The sequence below is a fragment of the Ovis canadensis genome, chromosome 17 (assembly GCF_042477335.2).
Source record: "Ovis canadensis isolate MfBH-ARS-UI-01 breed Bighorn chromosome 17, ARS-UI_OviCan_v2, whole genome shotgun sequence".
In the NCBI taxonomy this organism is placed as follows: Eukaryota; Metazoa; Chordata; class Mammalia; order Artiodactyla; family Bovidae; genus Ovis; species Ovis canadensis.
This window is the reverse complement of record NC_091261.1, coordinates 52887375-52912762: the sequence shown is the minus strand read 5'-3', so window position 1 is coordinate 52912762 and position 25388 is coordinate 52887375. Positions and strand designations below refer to the sequence as shown.

Sequence of the window (25388 nt, the reverse complement as noted above, 5' to 3'; positions counted from 1 at the left end):
TATACAGCCTACTATATTTAAAATATGTCTACTTAACTATACTTGCTCTATTTTGAGGGCTAACGGGATAGAATTCATGTGCTTTTGTTCATATTGGCCACATAATTTTGTTCAGTGGCTGGAGAAATATCAGTTCAGTTCAGTCGCTCAGTTGTGTCCGACTCTTTGAGACCCCATGAATCACAGCACACCAGGCCGCCCTGTCCATCATCAACTCCAGGAGCTGGTGATGGAGAAACATCAAGGATCATTCAAATTAAGCTGATCAGTCAACTTGAGAATTTGGACATACCTAGCCACAGATTTTTATGTTAACTGACTCAGGGATGTTTATTTCTAAGCACTCAAAATTCTTTATGGAGAATTTTAAACCTACACAGTGAGTCAAACAAAGGAGAACATTTCAGAGAGAGGACAACATAAGATGGAATAATTCTCAGGAAAATACAAGAGTTCTATATGTAAAAATGGGGATGTTGTACATGTATGTGGTGAACTGCACACAGTGGGAAGTGAATAATTTTAAATTATCTTATTACTATGTAAAAATATATAAGCCATAAATTCAGTCCACAAAGCTAGAAAAATTAAAAAAAAAACAAGAAAGTATAAGATGAAAACAAGTAAAGATAAAACTATAAAATATATATTCAAATATAAAATTAGAATTCAGAAATAAAATCAGAATAAAAGAGCTGGTTCTCAGAAAGGGGTGAGGAGGGAGAGAGAGAGATGAGGAGAAAATGGAAAGATAGAGAAGGGTCAACAATTTACATACACAGGAATGATAAAATCACAGATAAAACGGGTTTCACATCTGCAAATATGCTTTAGGTAACACTATACCAGTGAAATCTGAAAGGCTAAATGACATGGATGCCTTACTAAGAAAACATAAATTATAAAGCTTGACTAAAAAAACTAGAAAAAGTGAACAGACTAATAACACCAGAAGAAATGGAAAAGACTGTCAAATCTTTATCAATAAAAAAGATGCAATTACATGAAGTTTATAGAGGAGTTCTATTTGATTTTAAAGGAATGATAATTTCAATTTTATACAAGAAACTGTAAAAACAAATTTAAGGTAGATATTCACTCAATTAATAATTATAAAAAAGCTAGCCTAAATCTTATGAATAGAGTTAACAATACTGTATCATATACTTGGAAGTTGCTAAGAGTGGATCTTAAATGTTCTCACCACAAAAAAGAAGTAGAATGATCTGACAGTAAGGGGCTGTTAAACAACCCATAGTGGTAACCATATTGCAACACACAAGTATATCAAATGAACATGCTGTAGATCTTAAACATACATGATATTACATATTAATTACATCTCAATGAAACTGGAAAAAATAAACATTTATAATAAATGGGAAAAAGTATTATGTCCAAGTTTTTTGAAATGCCAATATCAAACATGAAAAATGAAGATCAATTTCATTCAGAAATGGAGGGAAATGCAAAAATTCTAAATCAAATTTAATCAAATATCATCCAACAACGGACTAAAAGATATAATACTTCTTAACAGAGTATGAATTTAGTTCATAAACTTAAGGATTAATATAAGAATAACTTTTAGAATATTCAAAGGAGAAAAACTATATGCTTATATTAATAAATGTTGAAAAACATAATAAATCAAATAGATAAAAACTGAGTCAACTGTGAAGTGCAGGAAACATTTAAATCATGGTAAAACTGGATAACAAATTAACTGCAAATATTACATTAAATAAAACCAAATTCATTCTCATTAAAGTTAGAACAAAGGCAGGATTGGCCAGTCTAACTATTGTTTTTCAGTATTTTGGAAGAGTGATCTAGCTACTTTAATGAGAGGAAAGCAAATAAACATAATAAAAATAGAGGAAAAAATTATCCTTGGTGCTCAGTCGCTCAATTGTGTCTTACTCTTTGCGACCTTTTGGACTGTAATCCATTAGGCTTCTCTGTCTGTGGGTTTCTCCAGGCAAGAATACTGGAGTAGATTGTCATATTCTCCTCCAGGGAATCTTCCCAACCCAGGGATTGAAACCACATCTCCTGCACTGTAGGTGGATTATTGACCGGTGAGCCATTGGAGAAGCCCCCAAGATGGTGCTTCAGTTCAGTTCAGTCGCTCAGTCATGTCTGACTCTGCGACCCCATGAATCATAGCACGCCAGGCCTCCCTGTCCATTACCAACTCCCGGAGTTCACTCAGACTCATGTGCATCAAGTCAGTGATGCCATCCAGCCCTCTCAGCCTCTGTCATCCCCTTCTCCTCCTGCCCTCAATCCCTCCCAGCATCAGGGTCTTTTCCAATGAGTCAACTCTTCGCATGAGGTGGCCAAAGTATTAGAGTTTCAGCCTCAGTATCAGTCCTTCCAATGAACACACAGGCCTGGTCTCTTTTAGGATGGACTTGTTGGATCTCCTTGCAGTCCAAGGGAGTCTCAAGAGTCTTCTCCAACACCACAGTTCAAAAGCATCAATTCTTCCGCACTCAGCTTTCTTCACAGTCCAACTCTCACATCCATACATGACCACTGGAAAAACCATTGCCTTGACTAGATGGATCTTTGTTGGCAAAGTAATATCTCTGCTTTTATTATGCTGTCTAGGTTGGTCTTAACTTTCCTTTCAAGGAGTAAGCATCTTTTAATTTCATGGCTGCAATCACCATCTGCAGTGATTTTGGAGCCCCCCAAAAACAAAAAGTCTGACACTGTTTCCATTGTTTCCCCATCTATTTCCCATGAAGTGGTGGGATCAGATGCCATGATCTTCGTTTTCTGAATGTTGAGCTTTAAGCCAACTTTTTCACTTTCCTCTTTCACTTTCATCAAGAGGCTTTTAAATTCCTCTTCACTTTCTTCCATAAGGGTGGTGTCATCTGCTTGGTTCACAACAAATCCCTTAAGAACAGACATTAGTCTATAAGCACAGAAACTGGAAATGCTTGGGCATCATCCTGCTATGGGGAGCAGTGGCTTGAGCATGGGGGGAGGAGGATGTAAAGAATGACTCCAGGCTGTGAATATCCTGAAGACCTGACACAGATGGTATGGGTATGAGAGAAAAACAGGTATCAAAGATGACTTCAAGGTTTTTGGCTTTTAAAAATCAACCAGAACTAAAATAGAATTTAGTTATCTCAATGAACTTGCGATCAATATACAAGGATCAATAGTTTTTTTTACTGAAATTATTAAAAAAAAAAGAGTAACTGATTAGGGAATAATATAAAAAATGTGTAGTAATGTATTTAACCAATAAAATATACTTCATGAATAAAGGCAAGTGATATTGCTATTGCTAAGTCGCTTCAGTTGTGTCTGACTCTGTATGACCCCATAGATGGCAGCCCACCAGGCTCCCCCGTCCCTGGGATTCTCCAGGCAAGAACACTGGTGGGTTGCCATTTCCTTCTCCAATGCATGAAAGTGAAAAGTGAAAGCGAAGTCGCTCAGTCGTGTCTGACTCCCAGCAACCCCATGGACTGCAGCCTACCAGGCTCCTTGGTCCATGGGATTTTCCAGGCAAGAGTACTGCAGTGAGGTGCCACTGATATTACTGAGTGACAAAAAGGCATGCATTTACAGTTGTTGTTCGGTCGTTCGACTCTTTGCCACTCCATGGACTATAGCATGCCAGGCTTTCCTGTCCTTCACAATCGACCGAAGTTTGCCCAAGTTCATGTCCTTTGCGTTGGTGATGCCATCCAGTCATCTCATCCTCTGATGCCCTCTCCTCCTTCTCCCCTCAGTCTTTCCCAGCATTAGGGCCTTTTCCAATGAGCTGGCTGTTCACACCAGGTAACCAAAATACTGGAGCTTCAGCTTCAGCATCAGCTCTTCCACTGAGTATTCACGGTTGATTTCCCTTAAGACTGACTGGTTTGATCTCCTTGTTGTCCAGGGGACTTTTAGGAGTCTTCTCTAGCACCACTGTTTGAAGGCATCAATTCTTTGGCATTCTGCCTTCTTTACCATCTAGCTCTCTCAACCGTACATGACCACTGGGAAGACCTCTGAACCTCTGTCAGCAGAGTAATGTCTCGGCTTTTCAACACAGGGCTTAGGTTTGTCATAGCTTTAATGCCAAGAAGCAACCGTCTTCTGATTTCATGGCTGCAGTCATCATCTGCAGTGATTTTAGAGCCCATGAAAAGGAAATCTGTTACTACTTCCAATTTTTCCCCTTCTATTTGCCATGCAGTAATGGGGGAGGATGTCATGATCTTAGTTTTTTTTTTTTAATATTTACTCTTAAGCCGGCTCTTTCACTCTCCTCCTTCAGCCTCATCAAGAGGCTCTTTAGTTCCACTTCATTTCCTGACATTAGAGTGGTATCATCCACATATCTGTGGTTGTTGACGTTTCTCCCACCTATCTTGATTCCAGCTTGTAACTCATCCAGGCATTTGTCATGATGTGCTCATCATATAGATAAAACAAACAGGGTGACCGCAGACAGCCCTGATGCATGACTTTCTCAATATGGAACCAATTAGTTGTTCCATACAGGATTTTAACTGCTGCTTTTTGACCTGCATACAGGTTTCTCAGGAGACAGGTAAGATGGTCTGGTATTCCCATCTCTTTAAGAACTTTCCAGAGTTGTTATGATCTACACACTCAAAAGCTTTAGTGTAGTCCATGAAACAGAGATAGATGGTTTTCTGGAATTTCCTTGCTTTCTCCATGATCCAGTGAATGTTGGCAATTTGAGTTCCTCTGTTTTTCTAAACCTAGCTGGGACATCTAGAAGTTCTTGGCTCACATAATGCTGAAGCCTAGCATGAAAAATTTTAAGCATGACCTCCCTGGCATGGGAGATGAGTGCATTGTCTTATGGTTAGAACATGGTTTAGTACTATCCTTCTTGGGAATTGGGGTGAGATTGACCTTTTCCAGTACTGTGCCCACTGCTGGGTCTTCCAGATTTGCTGACATATTGAATGTAACACCTTAATGGCATCATTCTTTAGGGTTTTGAATAGCTCTACTGGAATTCCATCACATCCACTAGCTTTATTAACAGCACTGCTTCCTAAGTTCCACTTGGCTTCACACTCCAGAATGTCTGGCTCTGGGTGACTGACCACACTATCACAGTAATCCGATTCCTTAAGATCTTTTTTGTACAGTTCTTCCATGTAGTCTTTCCATCTTTTCTTGATCTCTTCAGCATCTACTAGGTCTCTACTATTTCTGTCCTTTAATGTGCCCATCTTTGAAAGAAACAGTCCCTTGAAATTTCCAATTTTAGTGAAGACATCTCTAGTCTTTCCCCTTCTGTCATTTTATTCAAGTTTTATGCACTGTTCATTGAAGAAGGCCTTCTTGTCTCTCCTTGCTATTCTTTGGAACTCTGTGTTTAGTTGGAGGTACCTTTCCCTTTCTCTCTTGCTTTTCACTTCTTTCTTTGGCACTTCCCTGGTGGCTCAAACAGTAAAGCATCTGCCTACAGTGCAGGAGACTCGGGTTCAATCCCTGGGTGGGGAAGATCCCCTGGAGAAGGAAACGGCAACCCACTCCAGTATTCTTGCCTGGAGAATCCCATGGACAGAGAAGCCTGGTGGGCTACAGTCCATGGGGTCACAAAGAGTCGGACACGATTGAGCGAAAGCCTCCCCTCCTTCAGAAACCACTTTGCCTTCTTGCTTTCCTTTTTCTTTGAGATGGTTTTATTCACTGCCTCCTGTACAATGTTATGGACCTCTGTCCATAGTTCTTGAGGCACGCTGTTACCTAGATCTAATCCCTTGAAGCCATTCATTATCTCCTCTGCATATTCATAGGGGATTTGATTTAAGTCGTACCTGGCCTAGTGGTTTTCCCTCTTTCTTTAGTTTAAGCCTGAATTTTGCTAAAAGAAGCTGAGGACCTGAGCCATAGTCAGCTCCAGATCTTGTTTTTGCTGACTGTATGCAGCTTCTCCATCTTGGCCTACAACGAATGTAAACAATTTGATTTTGTTATTGACCATTTGGTGATGGCCATGCGTTAGTCATCTCTTGTGTTGTTGAAAAAGGGTGTTTTCAATGCCAAGTGCATTCTCTTGGCAGAATTCATTTAGCAGTTTCCCTACTTCATTTTGTTCTCCAAGGCTGTACATTTATGTTAACTTTTACCAAAATCCCAAGGCTTTTAAAAAAATTGTGCATAATAATAATCACAACAACAAAGCAAGGAATATGGAATACACACTATTTGCAGGTACTTTATAAATATTAACTGACTCAGTCTCCAACACAATGTTATCTTAGCTCTGATTATTAAAACCAGATTAGAGATGGGGAAACTGAGGGGCACAGAGGTAACAGAGCAAGTCACCCAGTGAAGAATAATGGGGGGAGGGGACCACGTTCCAGGCTTCGGAGCCCATATTATTAGCCATTGAACATACTGTCTCTAGCTAAACAGACACAACGGACCCATAGAGCTCCAAGAATTCTGATGACAATTCCCCAGATTTTGTTCTTTTAAATGAGGATAATACTGATGAACATTCAAGCTTGTCACGAAGAGTCAATGAGAGAATGTACCTGAAGTCATTAGAATGATGCCTAAGGAGTAAACTTCTCAATAAGTGGTATTTTTTTTTAAAATAACGGCTGTCAGCATAACCACACAAGCAATGACTCCACTCTGCAAAACTGCAGATCCAGAGCTCCTCATCCAGCCCCAAGTTACAAGGTCACTACCTCTGGCTCCAGGCAGACCTGAGAACCAGCCCCTCTGGCCTTTCTTCTCTCTGTTATAGAAATATCACCTTGTTTTATTGCCCAATTCCTGGAACTATGCCAAGATTCAGGAGCTCACTTTGCTGTGTCAACTGCTGAGAACTCCCTCTGAAGACAAAACTCCTTTCTATTCTGAGGCCCACTTTTAGTCATCATTGCTATCAAATAATTATTCTTAAAATAAATCCACAAGAACACATGTGCTTGCCTAGTGTGATACTTTGTGGTGTGTGGCTATTTATTAAACATGCTGTTGTTGTTCATTTGCAAAGTCATGTCTGACTCCTTTTGACCCCCTAGACTGCAGTATGCCAGGCTCCTTTGTCCTCCACCATCTCCTACAGTTTGCTCAAATTCACATCCACTGAGTCCATGCTGCTATCTAACCATGTCATACTTTGCCGCCCTCTTCTTTTGCCTTCAATCTTTCCCAGCATCAGGGTCTTTTTCAATGAGATGGATCTTCACATCAGGTAGCCAAAGTATTAGAACTTCAGCTTCAGCATCAGGCCTTCCAAAGAATATTCAGGATTGATTTCCTTTAAGACTGACTGGTTTGATCTCCTTGTAGCTCAACGGACTCTCATGATTATTCTCTAGCACCCCCACTAGAAAGCATCAATTCTTCGATGTTTACCTTCTGTATGGTCCAACTTTCACATTAGTACTGACTACGGGAAAAAACATTGCTTTGACTATAAGGATCTTTGTGGGCAAAGTGATGTATCTGCTTTTTAATACTCTATCTAGGTTTATCACAAGCTTTTCTTCCAGAGAGAAACCACCTTTAAATTTCAAGGCTGCAGTCAGCATTGCAGTGATTTTGGAGCCTTCAAAAATAAAATTTGTTACTACTTCTACATTTCCCCTTCTATTTGTCATGAAGTGATGGGGCCAAATGCCATATTTTAGTTTTTTGAATGTTGAGTTTCAAGCCAGCTTTTTCACTCTCCTCTTTCATTCTCATCAAGAGGCTCTTCAGTTCCTCTTCATTTTCTGCCATTAAAGTTGTATCATCTGTATATCTGAGGCTTTGATATTTTCACCAGCAATCTTGATTCCAGCTTGTGATTCATCCAACCCCACATTTCACATGATGTATTCTGCATATAAATTAAATAAGCAGGGTCACAATATACAGCCTTGTCCTTTCCCAATTTGGATCTAGTCAGTTGTTCCAAGCCTGGTTCTAACTGTTGCTTCTTGAGGTTTCTCAGGAGACAGGCAGAGTGGTCTGGTATTCCTATCTCTTAAAGAATTTTCCATAGTTTGTTGTGATCTACACAGTCAAAGGGCTTAGGACAGTCGATGAAGCAGTAGATGTTTTCTAGAATTCCCTGGCTTTCTCCATGATCCACCTGAATGTTGGCAATTTGATCTCTGGTTCTTCTGCCCCTATGAAATTCAGCTCGAACATCTGGAAGTTCTCAGTTCACATACTGCTGAAGCCTAGCTTGAAGGATTTTCAGCATAACTTTGCTAACATGTGAAATTAGCGCGATTGTATGGTAGTTTGAAGACTCTTTGGTATTGCCCTTCTGTGGGATTAGTATGAAAAGTGATCTTTTACAAACTTGGCAACTGCTGAGTTTTCCGAGTTTGCCAATGTATCAAATGCAGCACTTTAACAGCATCATTTTTTAAGTATTTGAAATAGCTTAGCTGCAATTCCATCACCTTTACTAGCTTTGTTCATAGTAATGCTTCCTAAGGCCCACTTGTCTTCACACTCCAGGATGTCTGGCTCCAGGTGAGTAACCACACCATTGTAGCTATCTGGGTCATAAAGAACTTTTTTTGTACAGTTCTTTTGTGTATTCTGGGCTTCTCTTGTGGCTCAGCTGGTAAAGAATCCACCTGCAATGCAGGAGATCTGGGTTCAATTCCTGGGTTTGGAAAATGTCTTGGAGAAGGGAAAGTCTACCCACTCCAGTATTCTGGCCTGGAGAATTCCATGGACTGTATAGTCCATGGCGTCGCAAAGAGTCAGACATGACTGAGCCACTTTCATTTCGTGTATTCTTGCCATCTCTTCTTGATCTCTCCTGTTTCTGTTAGGTCCCTACCATTTCTGTCCTTTATCATGCCTTACCTTGCATGAAATGTTCCCTTCATCTCTCCAATTTTCTTGAAGAGATCTCCAGTCTTTCCCATTGTACTGTCTTCCTCTATTTCTTAACATTGTCCATTTAAGACAATTGTCCATTTAAGACATTGTCTTATTTCTCTTTGCTATTCTCTAGAACTCTGCATTCAGTTGGGTATATCTTTATCTTTCTTCCTTGCCTTTCCCTTCTCTTGCCATCTCCTGCTTGACCATATCCAATTTACCTAGATTTATGGACTTAACATTTCACGGTCCTATGCAATATTGTTTTTTATAGCACTGAACTTTACTTTTAGCACCAGACACATCCACAGTGGAGCACTGGTCCCACTTTAGCCCAGCTGCTTCATTCTTACTGGAGTTATTTGTAATTGCTTTCCACTCTTCCCCTGGGGGCCTCCTTGGTGGCTCAGAGGGTAAAGTGTCTGCCTGCAATGCAGGAGACCTGGGTTCAATCCCTGAGTCAGGAAGATACCCTGGAGAAGGAAATGGCAACCCACTCCAGTATTCTTGCCTGGAGAATCCCATGGACAGAGGAGCCTGGTGGGCTACAGTCCACAGGGTCGCAAAGAATCGGACACGACTGTGCAACTTCACTTTCACTTTTCCACTCTTCCCTAGCAGCATACTGGACACCTTCTGACCTGGGGAGTTCATCTTCTGGCGCCGTATCTTTTTGTTTTTTCACAATGTCCATAGGGTTCTCCAGGCAAGAATACTGGAGTGGGTTGTCATTTCCTTTTCCAGTGGATTATGTTTGTCAGAACTCTTCACTAAGATCTGTCCATCTTGGGTGGCCCTGCACAGCATAGCTCATAGTTCTTCATTGAGGTAATACAAGCTGCCTTGCAACGACAAGGCTGTGATACATGAAGGGGGATAATTAAGTAACAGTTCATATAATGATTGAGAAAATACCTTTATCACATTTGCCAACAACTATACCACTGTAGTACTGACAGATAGTAGAATTGAAATTAATATTCTCCTTAGACTTAAGCAAAAGTTTTCTCTCATGGATTATCACCTTGTTTGTTTTTCCTTCTAGTTTTAATACTTAGAGTAAGGATAAAGGAGAATTTGCCTATAGATGTAGGAAGATATATGAAAAAAGTAGGGCCTCCTGTAATGCACTTCAACTCTTGAGTTTCAGAAAACTAGGAATATTGAAATGGCAATGCATGTATCAAGGTTTACTTAAAGGGAATCAAAATTTAAGACAAGAAAGAAAGACTATGAATATACGTTCATCCACCCAACACCCAGACCATCCCACGCATAGAAACCCACAATTAACCATCACCCAAAGGAACCTTACAGAATGTTCCTTCTGTGCTCTGTTTACCTACCAACTAAACATATTCTTTGAGTAGCTGAGTTTCATTGCCCAAACATTAACAAAAGGCTATCACACCATTAATCAAGACATTTTTAAGAGACTATAATTGGTTAGGTTGTTTCATTTTTTAATCTTTGTTGTATTGTCGTTATACTTGCTTGGACCAAGGTGCAGTAGATATGGGTTTTTCTAAAGCTGAGAGAAATATTTAAGTAGTGTGATAATAAAATTTGGATAGGATTCATGCAATGCTTATCAAAGCATTATCATGACTTCAGGCCTGATTTTAAAAGAAAATATTTAAATAGCTGATCAGCAGTAAAAGGGATTTTAAAAGGCTTATCTGTTTAGACATACAAATTTACCTTTTGATGATAAAGTCTGTGAAAATGACAAAATAGGTTTATTATACCAAAGTGAAATAAAAATATTCTTCCTCTTAAGATACTAGAGAATTTCAAGCATAATCCTAAATATGAGTGCTATTTTTAGAACTCAAGTTACTTATTTTGATCATTTATACTCAATAAAAACATTTCATAATACAATGATTTATGAGAAAAAATTCTTAAAAAATACTTTCAGGGTTTTAAAAAAAATCTGGCCATCAAGCATTGTTTATGATTCAAAGTTTTAAAATCAATAAGAAGCTGTCATAGCCTAGTACTTTAAGAAACACAAATAGATGTGTAGACCACTTCAGTCTTGACTCATGAACTGCTTTTTTTAAGGAAATAGCTGTTCAATAATAAATGGCTTCAGACATCAGGTTCCTCTTGGCAAAATGAAGCAGTGAACTAGATAGTCCAGAAGGCATTGCTTTTTAAAATCTTAGCTTCTTCTTTTTTCTGGTTTAAGATTCAAATTACATTTCCTTCGATGTGTATAGTCATGTCAAAAAAAAAAAAAAGCAACTTAAACACAGAACGTATTAGTAGAACACACCCATTGCCACATTTTTCCAGAACATCTGATTATTTTCCAAATGTCTATGTGGCACTGTTATCACCAGGTACCATCATTTTCTACAGCCAATCTCCATGGAAACCAAGTTATAAATATCAGTATATTATGAAGTAAAAAAAATATGTATATATATAGTCCTGGATGGACATGCTGAGGAACTGAGAAAATGTGCCAATGATTTGCCTGGTTCCGTGCACAGCCAGCCCTCTCACCAGGTAGCCTAGGGGTGGGAGCTTTCAGCCCCCCAGGGAGTGAAGCCCCCTCCCTTCCTCCTAACCAAGGCACTTCCACAAAACCTTTCCAAGTGCTTACTGGGACACATGAAAACCTAGGGCTCCCCAACTGCAATGCTGTCTAGCAGCACAAAATACTTTTTCTTATAAGTTGAGCAGCATAAACCATACCTTAAAAGGTCAGCTTAATGGGAAAAGAATCTAAAAAGGAATATATATATATATATATATATCGAGTCACTTTGCCATAAAGCTGAAACTAACACAACATTGTAAATCAACTATACTCCATTTTTTTTTCTTTAAAAAGATCGTCTTTTGGAACACAAAAGCACATTTTGGAATTCATGTGACATAGGCTCCATACAACTCTTCTGATAAGAAACAGGCCCCTTATCCCTCCTTCAAGATACCAAGAGTGGCTCTAAGGAGTACCAACAGGATGGGATCTGGCATAAAGAAGATGTTGAATTAATGGACATTTTTATTATCAAATGAAAATGTTATTAGATTCCTAGACTTTCTAGTTTTTCATTTACCTGTGTTGTCTAAGTTGCAAAAGTGGAATTTTACTGCTATGTTATGCACTTTTCTAACTTTTCTTCAGTGATCACTCTATAGAATACAGGCATGTATTTGTGTATGTATATACCCCCAGTCCATTCTGAAGGAGATCAACTCTGGGATTTCTTTGGAAGGAATGATGCTAAAGCTGAAGCTCCAGTACTTTGGCCACCTCATGCGAAGAGCTGACTGGCTGGAAAAGACTCTGATGATGGGAGGGATTGGGGGCAGGAGGAGAAGGGGACGACAGAGAATGAGATGGCTGGATGGCATCATGGACTCAATGGACGTGAGTCTGAGTGAACTCTGGAGATGGTGATGGACAGGGAGGCCTGGTGTGCTGCGATTCATGGGGTCACAAAGAGTCGGACACAACTGAGCAACTGAACTGAACTGAACTGATACCCCCATCCATATGTAAATATACACTTACACACACATATGCATGTGTGTATTTAGGGTGAAAGTGAAAGTGAAGTTGCTCGGTCGTGTCCGACTCTTTGCGACCCCATGGGGTGTAGCCTACCAGGATCCTCCGTCCATGGGATTCTCCAGGCAAGAGTACTGGAGTGGGTTGCCGTTTCCTTCTCCAGGAGATCTTCCCAACCCAGGGATCGAACCCGGGTCTCCCACATTGCGGGCAGACGCTTTACCATCTGAGCCACCGGGGAAGACTGTATTTAGGGTATACATATATAAAGTAGAATTAGTAAAATTCTACTTACAACACTTTCATTTTTATATCACTCCTAAGTACACGTGTATCCACTTTAAGGATATTCATTATTAATCAATACTATTAATCTCTTCAGTTCAGTTCAGTTCAGTCATTCAGTCGTGTCCGACTCTTTGCAACCCCATGAATCGCAGCACGCCAGGCCTCCCTGTCCGTCACCAACTCCCGGAGTTCACTCAGACTCATGTCCATCAAGTCGGTGATGCCATCCAGCCATCTCATCCTCTGTCGTCCCCTTCTCCTCCTGCCCCTAATCCCTCCCAGCATTAGAGTCTTTTCCAATGAGTCAACTCTTCGCATAAGGTGGCCAAAGTACTGGAGTTTCAGCTTGGAATACTATAAAAATATTTATGTGTATACATGTGCATACACACACATGCACACTCCAGAAGCTGAATTAGGTAAAGATGGTATAAGTTTTTTAAGGTTTATTTAGCAATTTAAAAAATTGATTTTCACTTTGAGTTTCTCTAAGATCATCACTTTTACTTCCAATGAAAAAGGATTTATGGGATACATGGGATTATATTTTCCTCAGAACCTGACTATGGAATGAGGCAAAAGGAAAAAAAAGGCTGCCGTATCTCAAGAAACTACACAAAACAACAATCTTCATATTTGGGGAAGCATTTCAGATTGCTTGGTGGTTTAATCACTGGTAAGTCCTGCAAAGGTGATTACTTCATATTTTGAGGCTGAAAAGGGAAATAAGAAACAGGAGGCTTTGTGCCCACTTGGCTCTACCCGCCTTCCTGGGCAACATCCCTCGGCTGGGTTTTCTTGGCCCAGGGATTGTTTTATTTTCCTCTTCTCACTTTAAATATGTTCCTGTTGCCCTGTGTTTCTTTCCTTATCCTGGTAAAATTACCCCTTCGAGGGGCTTTAATATCCAGGATTCCTACCACAGCCTTTTACAGGTTCCTGGGCTACCAGAAAATTCAGCTGTTTTCAACAACTGACAGAAGGGATAGAATAGCTTTTTATTTTATTTTTTTAAGTTATCTCCTGACCTCTGCTCATATACTCAGAAAATCGTATCTACCTGCTTATTTCTAATATAAGCCTCAATGTCTTCTCCAAAAATGACAGGAAGCAATCATGCATTTCACTTCTAAACTTTATTAAACTTGTAAGTAAACAAGAAAATAATATTAAAAAAAGTAGCAGAGTACCAGATCAAGTGCCATTTAGGCCAAATCGATGTTCAACAAGAGCCACGTATAGCAATTTATGTGCTCTGGTTTCAGTTACAAAGCTGTGGATATTTTCATTTAAACCAGAGTTTAAAATATGGGGGAAAAAAAAGAAACACATGTAAATGTCTACTACTGTTTTAGCACAAGATATAAGCTTAGAATATAAGCTCTTAGAAGGCAGGGGCTGCATTTCTTTCCTTTTTTCTTTTTTCTTTTTTTTAAATCTCCACATCGCCGGCTTCTAACTACTATGTGACACCAAGGCACAAACACTGATCCATTCATTCCATTTCACTGACGTGAGAATCAAAGTGCTTCAAACCACACAGGAAAGTGAAAGATAAGGCAGCACGCAACCTCCCCCCGCCCCCGCGCTCTGCAGACTTCACTCAGGGATCTGATGAAACACAGACAACTTTCCCGACTACTTGTGGGCTTTTGGGCAACTGAGTAATTGCGGGCTGCGCAGGGCGTTAGTCATCCTGAACCTCAACCTGGGTGAGACAGCACAGTTCACCAGATGGCAAGTATGATCCCATTTTTCAGGACAGCAACTCCAGCAATAATATTCCTGTCATAGGTCAAGTACGCACTTTATATCACCAATTATGACTCATGGGTTCCAGGCACACACGACGGGACATCTCATGGATCTACTTAGAACCTGCCTAATGGCAACTTTTAAAGTATTGAGCATGGACTCCTTTAAATCAATGAATTCCACACACTCAACACTTTAAAAGTCAACTGATTAAGTGCTGCATGACCAACAGTATTAGCTTTATCATTTCCCTTGGCAAAACTATGTGTAATCTTCACATCTCAGCTGAATGTCGTCTTCTCAGAGACACTTCTGTGAGTCGTATAGGGAAAAAGCCTTCAACCTTACCCAGCAAGGTCCATACTACACACATTACTGCTTTCAATTATATTTTTTGTATACCTGTCTCCTTACTATTCAATGCTTTCTGGAGTTCAGAGGCCCATCTAATAATCTTCTATTCCCAGTATTTACCTTGGTTTTTGATTCATACATAGCAAGGACTAAATGATTGATGAGTAATGGATGGATGCATAGATGGATAGATGGTTGGACGTTTGGACAAATGGATGGATGAGCTTATACATACATATATGGGTATGTGTGTGCTAAGATGTTTCAGTTGGGTCCAAATCTGCGACACTATGGACCATGGCCTGCTAGGCTTCTCCATCCAGTGGGGTCTCCAGGCAAGAATACTGGACTGGGTTGTCATGCCCTCCTCCAGGGCTACTTCCCAACCCTTGTCTCTGGCATCCATCTGCATTGACAGGGAGGTGCTTTACCACTAGCACCACCTGGAAAGCCCCCATATATGCTAACATGCATATTTATATACAAACATAAGTAGTCATGCTTACACAAGTGGTCTTGAAATACTCCTAAATAACTAATATTCATACTCTTAAACATTTTTTTCTTCTTTCTCTATTTCTGCTTTGCAAGTGGCTTTTAAAAAAATGAGACACTAGACTTTATTCAGAATAATAAATTAGACCCTATTTTTTAGAACTTTATTATAATGCTACTTCTTTCATTTCCTTACAAGCTGCTCATTACCATGGTGAGTCCTCTGACCTGCTGTATACACTTGGTATACCAGCTGAATACCAGTTATGCAACTTGCTGTGTTTGAACTCTGCAGTCTAGGTATCTCACTGTTTCTTTTTCAAATCTGTCTCCAAGTAGGGAGTCATACATCTCCAACCCAGGAATGGATACTATACTGAATAAAGGCTTGTAAAGATAGTATTAATTACATATTCTCACATAAGCCTCAAGACTTACTGTTATTATCAATCACTCTCTTTTAAAAAAATTATAGAAATATTGCTGATTTACCATGTTGCTTCAGTTTCAGGTGGGCATCAGTGATTCAATTATACATATGTGTATACATCTATATATTATTTTTTACATTATCTTTCATTATAGCTTATTATAAGATATTGAGTATACTTCTCTGTTTATACAGTAGGTCCTTGTCAGCTACATATTTTCTATAGATAGTATGTATTTCAATCATTCTCTGTGACTGAACATTTTATATCTTTCAGGGAAATAACAGAACTGTAGCTAAGTTTTCTAATTCCCCCACCTGCTTTGTTAAACAGGAGATTAATGAATTATAAAGTGGTTCATGACTAATCCTTCCTTATCACAAATAGCCCAGCCCATGAATTAATAGTACAAATATTTTTGTTCATTTCAAAATATTTTTGTCTATTTCCTCGCTCAATACTGAAGTCCCATGATTTCAGGCCTCATTAACATAATTCCAATTATTCTATTAGTCAACCCTAATCCATACTCGCTCCTCCTTTGTCTACACAGTGTGAGCCTGCCCACCTTAAAGGCTGGCCCACAAGCCATATGTACTACATACAAATCACCATTGGTGATTTTATCTGCCTTTTTGTCAAATAAGAATGTTGGACATTGCATTTTTCATTTACACTTAATACATCTAATTCTGATTTACAGGTTGGTATTTTGAGGGCTTGCTTTACTGAAGCCTGGCCTAGAGAAGCTCGTCCTGGCCCAGTGTGTTACTCAGGCCAGACTTTGGATCGTCTTAGCTGAAAGCCACCTTCTGGTGGTGGATTTATGAAGGAGATAAAGCTTTCAGGCCCTTCACAAACAAGGTGTTCAATGTTGCTACCACACCTACATGTATCACATAATGAGTGCATGGGGTTTTTTTATTTGTTTGCTTTCTGTGTTTTTAAATATTATCTTCATTTTATTGGAATATAATTGCTTTAGAATGTTGTGTTAGTTTCTGCTGTACAACAACCAGAATCAGCTATATGTATCCATATATGCCCTCCCTCTTGGACCTCCCTACCACCCACCCTCTGCCCTCTACCCCTTTAGGTCATTACTGAGTAGCAAGCTGAGCTCCGTGTGCTATATAGCAGCTTCTCACTAGCTATCTATTTTACACATGGTATTTGGACAATTTTTAAGGCCTCTTTTAGTCTGTATCCTCTTGTGTAAAATAAAGATAATCCCTGCCATGATGGATTGCTGAAAGACCAGAACTCATGTGAGTAACCAACCTAGCTCAGGGCTTTGCAAACAGTAGGCACTCCATAAGTGGTGCTATTTGTCACGTGGCTCTGATCTGCCCAGGCCCTCAGCCACCCGAGACCATCAGTAAAGGGGTGTAGTTTGTAAACAGCCAACGGTAAACAAAGCATCTTCCTCTCATCCTTTTCCCCATTTTCCCTGCTCTGTCCTTTTTTTCTTTCCTTCCCTTTTCTTTCTTTCTTGTCTTTACAGACTTCATGGAAAACTTCGAATAGATTTTTAAACCTTCCTTCTTATCTCTAAGAAATTCCTCATATTCAACTTCTAAAGCTATATAAACAAGGGTCTGCATTTTGCCAAGCGTAAAAGAAGACTGTCACCATTTGGAGAATGAGGTAGAACTATTATAGTTAACGCATTTGGAAGTTCTTAACCTAGATAAATAGTAGGGAAACTATGATTAGAGAGTTTTTGTGGGCAAAATTCTCTAGGATAACATACAGTGCATGCCTCACTTCCACAGAGATTAACCCCGATACCTCAGCGAAAACAGTGCCTACCACAATCCCATGAAATAATTTTAGAAGCAATAAATTATGACTGGTTCCATTTACGCAAATATTTTGATATCATGAACTGACTTGCTTATTCAAATGGACAGAGAGAGATGGAGAGCCACAGATAGAAAGGTCAAGAAGTGGGTGAAGTTTTTGAAGTCAGTGCACGGGGTTTCAGCTGAGAAAGAAGTCGGGGGTTAAGTCAGCTGCCATATGGGAGAACGATCTGTGTTTTTTGGCAGACAGGGAGCACCGTCTACTTGATATTCGAAAATGTATTCAGACAGTGTTCCAAGTGCTGGAAACAGCTATGAGGAGTCACCTTAGGGGGAAAATCTTTGAGCAATGAAGTCTCAAAATGTACTTCATGCAATGCATAAATCCTTTTCTGTTTACCTGACTGTTGGCAGTGCGTTCATCAGAATTGCCGGTTCTATTACACTTAGGGATTGTCGTGGGCTTGAATCATACAGTTAAGAGTTTTAAAATGACAACAGGGACACCTAAGCACCTTAGAGATTTCTGGGTAGTGAAATTTCTGTCCTGTTCGATTAAATTTAAAGGAATCTGAAATATGTTACAAATGAGCTTATCTACAAAATAGAAACAGACTCACAGACCTAGAGAACAAACTTATGGTGACGAAATGGGAGATGGGGAGAGGGAAAAATTGGAACAGATGCAAACTATTATGCAGAAATTGGATCAACAATAAGGTCCTACTGTATAGTATAGTAAACTATTTAATCTTTAATATCACTGTGATAAACCATAGGGAAAAGAATATTAAAAAGAATACACACACACACGCACACATATATAACCGAATGACTTTGCAGTACAGCAGAAATTAACAAAGCATTGTAAATAAAACATATTTCAAAACAATCAATATTTTACTTCCAATAATCATATATCAAACTACAGTTTAACAACTATGAAGTGATTTCCCCCCACCCATTGGAACAAAAAAGTTATAGTATTATCTTATACTTTAATATTTTCAAATGCCTTTTATAAAACATTACTTATTTGGATAAAGGTAAAACAAATCTCAGTGTGACCATAATACACATGTGGATATTCTGAGGAAACACAGATCTTTCACTGTTGGAAGAGACTTGTCCTTCCCAGTCCTATTTTATTTTATTTAAAGAGTATTCTGATAAAATAGGCTTGTAATGTAAACAAAGGCATGTGGTCAACAGTAAAGGACAGAGCTAAATCTGAAACATGTCAGGCATTCCAAGCTGGTGTTCTTCCTAGGACCTTAAGCTCTCTCCTGTCCATAAGTGGCCAACTCATCCTCCTAAAAAAATTAGTCATTAGTATGTTACCTGGAGCAAAGTACGCATTTCTCCATTTGCCAAACTAGCAGTCTCAATACTATGAGCACAGAAAAATGCATTTGGAATTTCACCTTGATGCATGAGAAAGAATTTACTCTCCTTACCACCTCCTCCATGATTTTATTAATAGTAAGAGAATAGAAACATACAGCTCTGTGTAATTTTTTTCTATAGATAGAAATTAAAGAAGGGCTTCCCTTGTAGCTCAGTCAGTAAAGAATCTGCCTGCAGTGCAGGAGACCCAGGTTCAATCCCTGGGTTGGGAAGATCCCCTAGAGAAGGAAATGGCAACCCACTCCAGTATCCTTGCCTGGAAAATCTCATGGACAGAGGAGCCTGGTGGACTGCAGTCCATGGGGTCACAAAGAGTCAGGCACGACTGAGCGACTAACAAAGAAGGTGTACATTACTGTGGATAAGAACATCTCTCTGTGTCTACATAAAAAGAAGCAGCTCCCTAGATTACTAACCATCCAATTGCTCTGAACTGGAGTTCACAGAGGTAGAGTCCATTCCATGGGGCAGGACCCCTGCCCTCTTTCCACTCTGCCCTCCTCTGAGTGGGTATCTAAGAACACAGAGGTCTCCACAATTGTTCTCAAGTCAGGTGGTGGCTTATACCAGTGATTCCCAAATATTGTGGCACCAAGGACTGGTTTCATGGAATTTTTCCATGGATTGGTGGTGGTAGTAGGGGTGAGGGAGGAGGAGGAGAATGGTTTCTGGATGATTCTCATAAGGGATGCACAGCCCAGATCGCTGGCATGTGCAGCTCACAGTAGGGTTCTCACTCCTATGAGAATCTAATGCCACCGCTGATCTGACAGGAAGCAGAGCTTAGGCAGTAATGCACGTAATGGGGCTCGGCTGTAAATGCAGGTGAGGCTTCACTTGCTCGCCCACCACTCACCTCTTGCCGTGCAGCCCAGTTCCTAACGGGGTTGGGAACCTCTGGTTTACACAACACACATCTGTCACCAATATTTCATTTCTTCTCATTTGTAGGCATGTCACAAGTACCATAAACCCTTGTTTTAAAGCATTGCACCAAGTTAAGGTGAGGTTCCTTTGATTTCATTTAATGAAATGTGAAAGTGAGGTCCTTTCCATAGCATTTTTCTTTAATTATTCTAATCCAATAAAAGAGCATTCTCTCTGATTTCTATGAGAGACTCTACATACTAACCGAAAATCTCTTTCCTTTATTCTTTCTCTAAGTTTCAGTGAGCAATCAGAGTTGCTTCTGTCTACACAGAATCAGTCTGCTGGGGCTCACAGCAAGTCTGCCTCATCTGCATGGTGATAATATTCATATCCGAATAGTAGTTATATCATAATATTAATATACACACACTATGCATATCATTATATATTCATATATGCACAGTATGCTTATTATCATATACATATACACATCCTATTCACATCCTTATATATTCATATCCAAGAACAATCACATCATTATAACATTCATATATATACTATTCATACCATTATAATATTCATATACATACACCATTCATATTACTGAAATATTCATTTATACATACGATTCACATCATCATAATATCCATACCTGTGTACTAGTCATAGCATTATGATATTCATACACATATTATGCATATCATAATATTTATATAAACTCTATGCATATCATCATAATATTCACACACATATACTACACATGTCACTATAATGTTCACATGCACACACTATGCATATAATTACCATATTCGTACACACATACAATTCACATCATTATAATATACATACCCATGTACTATTCAAATCATTATAATATTCATATACATATACTATATATCACTGTAATATTCATATACAGACACTATTCATATAACTAGAAATTCATATAAATGTACTATTCATATCATAATATTCAAATACAGACTCTATTCCTATCATACTTATATACATATACTATTAGTACCGCTATAATATTCATTGCAGATGGTGATTGTAGCCATGAAATTAAAAGATGCTTACTCCTTGGAAGGAAAATTATGACCAACCTAGACAGCATATTAAAAAGCAGAGATATTACTTTGCCAACAAAGGTCCGTCTAGTCAAGGCTATGGTTTTTCCAGCGGTCATGTATGGATGTGAGAGTTGGACTGTGAAGAAAGCTGAGCGCTGAAGAATTGATGCTTTTGAACTGTGGTATTGGAGAAGACTCTTGAGAGTCCCTTGGACTGCAAGGAGACCCAACCAGTCCATTCTGAAGGGGATCAGCTCTGGGTGTTCATTGGAAGGACTGATGCTGAAGCTGAAACTCCAATACTTTGGCCACCTCATGTGAAGAGTTGACTCATTGGAAAAGACCCTGATGCTGGGAGGGATGGAGGGCAGGAGGAAAAGGGGATGACAGGGGATGAGATGGCTGGATGGCATTACCAACGTGATGGACATGAGTTTGAATGAACTCTGGGAGTTGGTGATGGACAGGGAGGCCTCGTGTGCTGTGATTCATGGGGTCGCAAAGAGTAGGATACGACTGAGCAACTGAACTGACCTGAACTGAACTGAATATTCACATACACGTATCACTCATGTCATATTCATGGACCAGGAGATAAATGGTCACATCTTTCCTTCTGCTGAAAACAGAGGTGTCAGCCTGATCAACACAGTGAAGGAGGCTGAGAAGCGGTCTTTAACTTCCCTTTCTACCTTCATAGGTGAATTGCATGCATGTATGCTAATTGACTTCAGGCACGTCTCTTTGTGACCCTATGGACTCTAGCCTGACAGGCTCCTCTGTCCATGGGATTCTTTGGCAAGAATACTGGAGTGGGTTGCCATGCCCCCCTCCAGGGGATCTTCTCCACCCAAGGACTGAATCCAGATCCCTTATACCTCCTGCATTGGCAGGTGGCTTCTTTACCACTAGTACTCCTGGGAAGTCCCATATGTGAATCAGGTGCAATGAAATCTTTTAAGCTTAACTTGAGAGGGTTTTGTGATATCTTAATTTAACCTTTCTCTGTTAATTACATAGTAAAACAATAATCATTATGTGAAAGTTACGTGTCTTGATTCATTCTGGCAGAAACCTTAGAGGAGAAATCAAATAATATTTAGAAACAGTTCCATCCATCAATTAGAAATAAATCCTCAGTCAGCATCTTTGTCCTACAAAAGCAGAGGAGGTGGCCTATTTAGAGACTGACTTCTTTATTTTTTTTTAAAATTTTAATTGGAGGCTAATTACTTTACAATATTGTGGTAGTTTTTGCCATACATTCACATGAATCAGCCATGGATGTACGTGTGTTCCCCATTCTGACCCTCCCTTCTACCTCCCTCCCCATCTCGACCCTCAGGGTCATCCCAGTGCACCAGCTCTGAGCACCCTGCCTCATGCATCGAACCTGGACTGACGATCTATTTCCCATATGATAATATACATGTTTCAATGCTATTCTCTCAAATCATCCCACCCTTGCCTTCTCCACAGAGTCCAACAGTAAAGACTGACTTTTTTAAGATGTGGTACATATATACACTGGAATATTACTTAGCCATTAAAAAGAAATGAAATTGTGCCCTTTGTAGAGATGTGGGTGGACCTGGAGAGTGTTACACAGAGTGAATTAAGTCAGAAAATATTGCATATGAATGCATATGTGTGTAATCTAGAAAAATGGTATCTGCCTGCTAAGTCACTTCAGTAGTGTCCAACTCTTTGTTAACCTATGGACTGTAGTCCATCAGGGTCCTCCATCCAAAGAATTCTCCAGACAAGAACACTGGAATGGGTTGTCATGCCCTTCTCATAGGGCTGTTCCCAACCCAAGGATCAAACTCATGTCTCTTATATCTCCTGGATTGGCAGCTGGGTTCTTTACCATTGGTGCCACCTGGGAAGTTCCAGAAAAATGGTACAGATGAACTTATTTGCAGAGCAAAAATAGAGACAGAGACACAGAGAACAAATGTATGGACACCAAGAGGGAAAGGGAAGGATGGGAGGAATTGAGAGATTGGTACTGACATACATACACTGATGTGGTTGTGGTGGTTTAGTTGCTTAGTCATGTCTGACTCTTGATACCCCATAGACTGTAAACCGCCACGCTCCTCTGTCCATAGGATCTTCTAGGCAAGAATACTGGAATGGGTTGCTATTTCCTTTTCCAGGTTTCCTCCCAGCCCAGGGATTGAAGCTGGGTCTCCTACACTGCAGATAGAGTCTTTACCACCGAGGCTCCAGGAAAGCCCTACACTGTTGATAATATGTATAAAATAGATAACTAATGAGAGCATACTGTATAGCATTGCAGGGGAGGGAGGGGGTCAGAAGGTACAATCTATTTGTAGGACATATATTAAGTTAACCTTAAAAATGCATTCCAATTCACATCAGGTGCAGAAAAATAAAATTTGATTCCACTTATATGAGGTACATAGAATTGTCAAATGCACAGAATCTGAAACTACTCTGGTAGAGGTTAGGGACTGGAGGGTGGGGGTGGAGAGCGCAAATGGTGAGTGTTTAATGGGGACAGAGTTTCAGGTTAGGAAGGAGAAAAGCTCCGGAGATGGATGATGGTGATTACTACCACTGAACTGTACAGTTAAATATGGTCAATATAGCATGTAATAGCATTTTTTACATATTATGTGACTTTCACCACAGTAAAAAAAATTAAAGGTTGACTTCTTTAGAAGGCAGGCTGTCCACTAAATGGAGCTGAGCACAGTTTAGCTCCCCAAGAGTCACAGCTAAAGGAACTGAGGAAACCATGCCATTTGAAAGCCCACAAAGCAAAATAATAATAATAATTTAACACTGAAGATAAAACTACCGAACAAACCCAATAAAATATTGAATATGCGAAGAAAAGAAAGACCAGTGCAGAGTATCTAAGACTTGTCCACATAGGAATCTTTTATTGTTAATGATTGGTGCTGTATTGCTCTTGCTTGGTTTTTCTTTTGGGGTGAAATGATACAGATAGATTACTAGATGGCTAGCTAGTTATATGGGTATTTCTTTGGTCACAGAAGTTATCCACGTGTAAGTCATTGTGCCAGCTGGACAAGCAGGAGGCTTCAGCACTGCCCTGAGGGAAGACACAACAGGGGGAGCTGAAAATAAAGACGAGGCCCAGAGCAGGGTGCTCAGATATCCCTCAAATTCTCATGGAGTGCAGACTGTCAGAATCTTCCAGAATAAATGCAGGAAAGTCAGAGCTGGGCAATCAACAGGGAAGTGGGGGAAGGAACGTAGGCAAGAGAGGGTGGTGCTGGGAGTCGAGTGATGAGGCAAGACAGGGAACAGATATAGTGGGCTGGAGACAGCGGTACTGGGTGAGCTGACATGGTTCTGGGAGTTACAGGATCCATTCTTTCTCCTCTGGAATGTTGATTTTGAACATTTCAAAACATAAAATCAAAACATCTCATTAGCCAAGGGCAGAGTCCCTTGATCTCAGACTTGGTCACATCCCCACCCTTCATTTTAAGCCGTCTTGGAAATGATGACTTTTTTCTAAGTTACAAAAGTAATTGCTACAGAGGTCAAAGGATGACGAAACTATAAATTATGGCACTGAGCTCACCATACTCAGAAGAGTGGCTTGAAAGGGCACAGGCAAAGTCTTCACTCTAAAGAAAGCTTCATTCTGTGGCCAGAAGTGCAGGTAAGGAAAACTATAAGTGTACATTTGAAAGCTGCACTTAACTCCTTTTGGGTCTTAACACCAAGAGCGGAGATGGTTATTTTTGCACCATCAGCACTTTCTGATGAAAAAAAGAAAGTTTTGCTTTTAGGAACCATTTCTCCAGCAATACAAACCACCACTTAATTTCAGGATGGGCAAGCAACCAGAATCTTGCCAAGCACAGTAACACTTGCTCCTGAAGTGAAGTGAAAGTGTTAGTCACTCAGTCGTGTCCGACTCTTAACCCCATGGACTGTAGCCCACCAAGCTTCTTTGTCCATGGAATTTGCCGGGCAAGAATACTGGAGTGGGTAGGCATTCCCTTCTCCAGGGACTCTTCCCCACCCAGGGATCAAACCTGGCTCTCCTACATTCCAGGTAGATTTTTTACCGTTTGAGCCAACTGGGAAGCACAATACCTGCTCTTAGTTCCCCCTAGAGCAACTGGTCCAGGGACAGATACTTGGTTCAAATCAGCCCAATCAAAACTTTTCCAAAGAGGGTTATGATTCCCAAGGGGGAGGACTGTGGGGGAGAGATGGAATGGAGTTTGGGGATTAGCAGATGCAAACTATTATATATAGAGTGGATAAAAAACAAGATCCTACTGTATAGGACAGAGAACGATCAATATATCCAATATCCTGTGATAAACTCTAACAGAAAGGAACGTGAGAAAGAATGTATACCTACATATAACTGAATCACTTTGCTGTACAGCAGAAGTTAACACAACATTGTAAATCAACTATACTTCAATAAAATTGAAAGAAAAATATTCCAAAAACTTTTGCAGGAAAAGTTCTGGTCTCATTCAAAGATTGGAAGTGCTAATATCTT

General features: G+C 39.8%; 1 protein-coding gene across 4 annotated transcripts in view; it reads right to left on the bottom strand.

Annotated features, from left to right (window-relative positions):
* The window catches only part of PDGFC (platelet derived growth factor C), a 244389-nt gene that overhangs the window by 66526 nt on the left and 152475 nt on the right, over window positions 1-25388 (bottom strand). The window lies entirely within an intron of this gene.